Genomic DNA, 6914 nt, shown 5'->3' with positions numbered 1-6914 from the left:
GTTTTTTTAAGTAATTTTTAAAAGCGAAGCTTTTCTATAATTAGGGTCGGTCCGTCCGTACGTCCGTCCGTCCGTACGTCCGTCCGTCCGTCACGGATAGCTTTTTTCGTTAATTTAGACATGTTAGAATTGTCCTATCGATTTCAAATTTTGCATGGTGATTCCTTTAGTAGTTAGGTACGATTTAGAAAGCGTAGCAACTCTATAATCATTACCAAAATGTCCGTACGTCCATTTTAAACATGTTGATTTTTTTCTTTTTTAAATAGCTTTTTTCGTTAATTTAGGCATGTTAGAATTGTCCTATCGATTTCAAATTTTGCATGGTGATTCCTGTAATAGTTAGGTACGAGTTAGAAAGCGTAGCAACTCTATAATCATTACCAGAATGTCCGGACGTCCATTTTAAACATGTTGATTTTTTTTTTACATTTTCACAACAAATTTGTATGTGACCTAATTATCCAATTGGTCTGATTTTTGGTATACTGATTCCTGGGACAAAAAAGTACAATATTATAAGCGAAGCAACTCTATAATTAAGTCCTAAAAATGTAAGTATGTCCATAATCATTATCCTGTATCAAGCAGTTTTTCAACAAATTTACTTACAATTTTGCTTTGACTCTTATACATTCGCATTCTGATTATTCAGTTCTGTCATTATACAAGTGTTAATGTCTGTTTGTCCTACCGTTTCAGAGCTTCGCTTTTATGGATGTTGTCATCCTTGTTTTTGTAAAATTTACGATTTACCTAAAATTTACCTAAAAAAGAGTATTTGGTCAACTTGAAATTATTTAATAATATTGTTTCATATTTTCTTAGTTTTTTTTGTAAACAAAATAAAAATGTAATTAGGGCTTTTATAGTTTTTCAACTTCAAGTCTTTATTGTATTAAGGTTTTTTTAAAACTTAGCATGATTATGTATTAAAATATTAGTATAAGTGTTATTGTTTTGATCTTAACTCTTGTATATTTTGACAAATTAATAAAATTAAAACTGACAGATTTTAAGTTTTATTATAAATCGCAGCTTTTATATAATTAGGGTTGGTTCGTCCGTACGTAACGGAGCTCTTATTATTAATTTACCTAGAATTGCCCTACCGATTTTAAACTTTGCATGATGATTCCTGTTACAGCTGGGTATGCTTTAGAAATTTTTCTTAATAGGATTGTATCAATGGAACCATTGCAATTGTGGGAGGGGACATTTGGCTGTTATAATATCGTTTTCTTATTTGTTGGTTTAGCAACTTTGGAAACTTTAATAAATTTTTATTGGTTGGTTCATTAATTTGAGTGTCTAAACGTATCAACCACTAATTGTAATCTAAAGAATTGTTAATTGTTAAATCATCATCGGGTATGTACATCAATTTATCGGACATTGTCTTCACCCTTTAGATCCCTGATTGGACCCAGTTATACCATCCCTCTTTTTTTCCCAGGGGGTTTATTCAACCCACTTCTTCCTCTGATTATTTTCCGATCATCTCCGCGTGTTGTTAGAAATAAAGAATCTCCGTAAAAGATGTAAATAGACGGAGAAAATATTTCTCTCAAACTACCAACTTTACTTTTCTCTTAACATTAGTTAACCGTAGATAATTATGATATAAAGTGTAAATAAAGGGCGTTGAAAAAAAAACAATCGCTTCACTTTTTTCAATAGGTATGAACCTTACAGTTTTGGTCCAAAACTAACAAAAAATGATACAATTCATGACCAAGCAATGACAATGAGAAAACAATTATGCGTTTTGAATCTACTCAGTACTCACCCTTCGAGGGCACTAGAGCATAAGACCATCATTTCTCAAAGTTGGATGGGTCTGTCTTTTTTATGCCAAATTGGCAAGGACTGAGTTAGAAATCTGATTATGGAGTCTAAAGAAAGGTTTTTACATGCCCCATCAAAAACTCTTAACATTATGGGGTCTATCTCCAAGATTTGAGGCACTTATGCTGGTTCAAATTGTGAGCGATTGTTTTTTTTAAACACCCTTTATGTTTATCTTGCAGTAGGAAATCTTCCCTATAATTTTCATTTCGTCATTTTCTTCAAACATTAACAATAATCCTTATGATCAAGTAACAGGATATCTATCTGTCCGTTTGTCTGTTTATACCGAAGGATCTTGCCATGCTAAAGCGATATCAGTTCTCCTTTACAGGTTAGCTTCTCACAGGTCCTGGGAAAGTTTATAAATATTTTGGAGGAGGGTACCTCCACCCTCTCAAGACAAACATTGAGGTGGTTGTTGGTAAACCCCACCTCAAAATTGTTTTTCTTCTTACTTTTTTAATTGAGTTATCAAATTCTCTAATTCATTAGTTTGTTGTTGGATTTGTATATTTGGTGATTTAATTACTTTAGATTTATTTATATGTGATTATATCTCTAATAAGTGTTGGTTTTCAGTGCATATTAAATAAATTCCATGATGTTGTATGTTTTTATTAAGATAATTAAACTTTCAAAAAATGTGTCCAGAAAAAGTGAAGAAATTTAAAATCCGGATGTTCTTTTTAGTTCTTGTTACAATTATCAGGAAAACTTTTAAAATCAACATATAATCATAAGTGAGAAGACAAGGGAGTTTAAATTAATCTGCTCCCTCATCCTCCATAAAGAATAACCTACCAATAATATTAGGGAGAGGACGGGTATAAAAACTTAAAGTGCTTTGCTCCTTTGTCATATATTAGCCAATTTTCATCTGATTTACAATTATAAAAACCATTACAAAATAATTAAATTTTTTATATTTTTACTAAGCAGAAATTTAATGCTCAGTCTGATGTATTTTTCATAGCTTGCCAGATTTCATTTTTGCTATGAAGTAATTGAAAGTCTAAGTAGTAAAATGTATGTGTGTCTATCTACATGAATTTTGCGAATCTTGGCCATTTTTATTTTGTTTTTATTTCTTATAACATTGCTGTATGTGTATTGAAAGTCTGTTTGAGAATAAAAGGAGAGTAATCTTTCTCTCATTTTAAAGTCTATAAAAACTAATAATTTCAGTATAGTCCAGAACCGGTTTTACTCCTGCGGAAAGGAATTGGATTCAGACATACCGGAAAAATGTTAATGCTGTGCTGCTGTAAGCTGTCCAATACCACCCTTTTAATTCGGGTATCTAAAGGGATAAGACAAAGGCCGATTAATTAATGTACATCTCCAATGATGATACCCAAAATTAACCCTTCTGTACATTTACAATTAGTGGTTGAAACGTTTGAACAATCAACTTAATGAACGAATCAATCAAATTCAATGGTAATGAGAAAACATTATCATAAAACTTTGGGGACTAGTGTAATAAACAGCTCATTGTCCCCCCCCCCCCTCCCTTCCTGCTTTTAATTACTTTATAATAATTTAAAACGAATATAAAGATTTAAAAGAGTGTCTCCTAGTGGTTTACCTCGAAGTCGGAGCCTTGTTGCCTGTATTTTGGAAACAATAATTGCTCTCATTAATGTTGCCGCGCTTGTACTTCTTTTCAAATATTTCAGGTTTGCTTATATTATAGAAAAGCTTTGCTGTACTTTATTTTATTCGTATTTAAGTCCCCCGACACCGACCTTTGTCAATTTTGGTTAGTTAAAATTGCTTAAAGGTACAACGCAAGTGCACAATGAAAGGTATAATTTTTGACTTTAGAAATGTTTTTTTGCTAAATTATTTAGCTATCCTATTCCAGCTCATACCAACAACGAAATTAATTCGAAAAAGGATCACAAAACCTTTACGTGAATTTTAGCTTTCGTTAGGTGTCAATAGTAGAATTGACGACCTCTACATCTGCCAAACTTAAAAAAGGCATTTTTAGCAGACAAAAACCTTTGCTCACTTTTTACAAATAATTACCCAAGAAAAGCTTTATCCTATCAAAATATGCGTTAATTGAACAAAATGAAAAAAAAAATTATGCCCTTACGTACCAAAATCTGTTAAATGCTTCAACCAATGACATGTCTGGAATGTATTTCCACTGTTATCTTATTAGCTGATTATCTCTGTTTGTTATAGAAAGATACCAGCGTGTAAGCAGACTATGATGACATTTTTGATCCAGAAATTCATCCTTGCCTACATAATCATACTTCTCAGACAAATTCTTGTATCTCAGGAATATATCCAAGTTTAGTTTAAATGATAATTAGCGTTAATACAAAATTTTTGCACACCTTTTTTTCCCCCAAAAAATCTCCAATCCAGATTTAAAACAAACACGCCCCCATCCCCCCACCCCGAAAAAAAGCTTGGACGTTATTGAGGTATTTTTAAAGTAGACAACGAACAAGATCTTTGAACTTATTATTTTTTATTAAAAAGTTGTTTTGATAGTTAACACTAAGAAAGGGTTAATACTTAATCTTAAAAAATAGATTTAATTCATTTTTCATTCTTTTAATACAAAATTGTTGATAGCAGTACAATACGATACATGTTTTTGATCCTGAGAATTCAATCGAATTCGATTCTTTATGAAAAAAATAATAATCAAATCTAAATCAAAATAATTATTCTTTTAAGTTGCAATATGAAAAGTTTTATCTCCTTGATTTCATATTTCTCCTTTTAAAATTAAACCAACAAATAATTTTAAGTTTTGTGTTTCTAAATAAAACCTATTTAAACTATTTTTAGGAATCTTTATGTGAAATTTTAATTGTCCAGAATGATCCTAATTATATGAGATATTTGGAATTGCGGGATATTCATGTCTTCATTTTTATGTCATCTGTGTATATATATTTTTAGATTTTAAAGGACTAATTGGTAATGTGATTTAATCAGGGATATAAAGGGATAAGACAATGGCCGATAAATTGATATACATCCCAAATGATGATATACAAAATTATTCATTCTGTATATTACTATTAGTGGTTGAATCGTTTAGACATTTAACTTAATGAACCATCCAATCAAAATTTAACAAAAGTTCACAAAGTTGTCAAGACAAAGAATAAAAAAAACGTTATTATATAACTTTGGGGACTAGTGTAATAAACAACCCATTGTCCCCTTATTCTTATATAGTTAAATTTTATAACTTTGGGGACTAGTGTAATAAACGGCCCATTGTCCCCTTATTCTTATATAGTTAAAGCTAATTAGAGTCAAACACCTTTCTTAAGTTAAACTTACATTAATAAAGGAAATATTAAACAAAGAAGGATTTTAAGAATCGTTAAAAGAATTTTGGCTGCGGAATAATTCAAGTTGTCAAATACATTATATTATCCTGTGCCACCCTTTTTACACAGAATAAAAAGTAATTTAGGTCACTATATAGGATTAGGCTGTTTATTTTAGAGATAAGTCTTTGGATATTTTTAGGCTTTTTTCTGCTTTTTCTATTACTTAGAATACAGAGCTCCTAGGTGCTAGGGGCGTAGCCACTGTTGTAAATCTATAGAGAAGCTTCGTTAAAAACAGCATTTAACAATAATTTGGATATAATGTATGAAGGTTGTACATTTATGGTATGTAGAGTACAGAGATCTGGCTGAACATGATTATTCCCTGGCATGCTCCCTGTGGACACCAGAACCCATCTACACACCTTTCTCAGTTGTTCTCATACAGCTTATTATATTCAAGGTATGACATTTGTTAGTAGCGTAGCTACTCTATAACTAGGATAGGTCCATCCGTATACGGTTAGCTCTTTTCGTTAATTTATATAATGTTAGAATTATCCTATCGATTTCAAACTCTGCATGATGATTTTCTCTAACAGTAACTTTGAATTTAGAAAGCGAAGCGACTTTATAATCGTTACCAGATAGTAACAAATTTTAATGTGATATAATTATCCTATTTATCTGATTTTTGGAATACTGATTCCTAGGACAACAAATTACAATATTTTAAGCGAAACCTCTTAATTATGTCCTAAATATGTAAGTATGCCCTTAAACAGTATCCTGTATTTAAGCAGTTTTGTAACAAATTTCCTTAAAATTGTGTTGAAACTTATATATTTTTGTTCTGCTTATTCAGTTTTGACACTCTACACATGTGTTTATGCTATTTTGTCCTACTATTTCAAAGCTTCTCGTTTATGGATGTTGTCAATCTAAGCTCTTTCATACACGATATTGACATAGATTTTTGATGGTTTTCAATTTATATATGTAAGTCGACTGTATGACATATGTTAATAGTAGTTAAAAATAACGTAAAAATCGACATACTATTATACTTTCCATAATCCAATTGCTGATTGACAGGCTCGTCAAATAACCATTTTTAATAGCTCGTAATATGTCCAGGAAAGGTTCATAAATATTTTGGAGAATGGTACCACCAGACTGGGGAAATAGCAAAACAAAAAATATATTTAAAGTGCGTAGCCGTTTGAACTCAAAAAACTAAAATGCAAGAAATCTAATATTATTTACTTTAGGTTATTTTACTGATTTCCCCGGTACAATTTATAAATCTATATTCTTTAAAGGTACAATTTTATAGTATATTTAATTTCCATATGTTGTTTTAAAAATTATGATATGTTTTTTTTGAATTTTACAACAACAAAAGCTTTAACTTAACTTCAGTAAACAATGTTTGTTTATTGTTTAGTGTAAAAAATAAGGAAATTATGTCATGGCATTTTGTCTTTTTAACATTACATGTACGGAATATATCATAGAGTTTTACATATTTTTGTTATTTTAAAGTTTAACTTTTTAAATACATTAGGTAGTTTCTAAAATGGATTGCGTCTTTAAATTATTTTTTATTTAGATTCAGAAATTATGTTCGTGCATGATATTTGTGCCTTTTCTCCAGACAGGGCTAAGCCTAGCCTTGCGGGGGGATCTCTGTTCTGAACGGACAACTTTCATCATAGTACAGGAATTGAGAATCATTAATTAAAACTT

At 30.6% G+C, this 6914-nt stretch overlaps 1 long non-coding RNA gene across 1 annotated transcript; it reads left to right on the top strand.

Moving 5' to 3' along the window:
* The first annotated feature begins 5497 nt into the window (after window positions 1-5497).
* LOC145325733 (uncharacterized) lies at window positions 5498-6889 on the top strand. The gene is made up of 3 exons (XR_013881558.1): window positions 5498-5628; window positions 6437-6487; window positions 6778-6889. It is a non-coding gene; the product is annotated as an uncharacterized LOC145325733 (long non-coding RNA).
* The last annotated feature ends 25 nt before the right edge of the window (window positions 6890-6914 follow it).

Source organism: Acartia tonsa, chromosome 8 (assembly GCF_053477335.1).
Source record: "Acartia tonsa isolate MP-2025a chromosome 8, ASM5347733v1, whole genome shotgun sequence".
Lineage (NCBI taxonomy): Eukaryota > Metazoa > Arthropoda > Copepoda > Calanoida > Acartiidae > Acartia > Acartia tonsa.
This window is presented reverse-complemented; position numbering and strand designations above follow the sequence as displayed.